Below are 696 nucleotides of genomic sequence, written 5' to 3' on the forward strand. Positions count from 1 at the left end.
TGCCACAGTTTTCTGTCCAATCATCTTTAATGATTGTGCATACGGTATAGCCCATCTTCTTTTCAGATTATTTATAGTGAATTAATCTTCATTACAGTCTGTTTGAAGGCATGACAGCATTTAAAAAAAAAAATCTAATTGTCTTTATTGACTTTATGTTGTATATATTACAACCTGTTTCATATTATTTACTGCAATGCAGTCTTGCAGTTTGTCCAAAAGTAGAAAGTCAAAAATATTTGAATGAATCTGAAGTGCATGAACCTTTAAACTGATATTGTAAATGTTGCATTTGTTCTTCAGATGTTTCTAATTGAATGTTCCTCAATGATTGAGATTTTTTTGTATAGTGCCTTAAAAACATTTAAACAATCAAAAATATAAATAATATACAGTGCATTCGGAAAGTATTCAGACCCCTTCACTTTTTTTCACATCTTGTTATATTACAGCCTTATTCTAAAATTGATTAAATTGTTTGCCATCTACATACAATACCACATAATGACAAAGCAAAATATTTTTTTTGACATTTTTGCTAATTTATTTTTAAAAAAGCAAACAGAAATATCACATTTACATAACTTTTCAGACCCTTTACTCAGTACTTTGTTGAAGCACCTTTGGCAGCGATTACAGCGATACCCAAGAGTCTTCTTGGGTATGACGCTACAAGTTTGGCACACCTGTATTTGG

The sequence above is a fragment of the Salmo salar genome, chromosome 14 (genome assembly GCF_965601325.2).
Source record: "Salmo salar chromosome 14, fSalSal1, whole genome shotgun sequence".
NCBI lineage: Eukaryota > Metazoa > Chordata > Actinopteri > Salmoniformes > Salmonidae > Salmo > Salmo salar.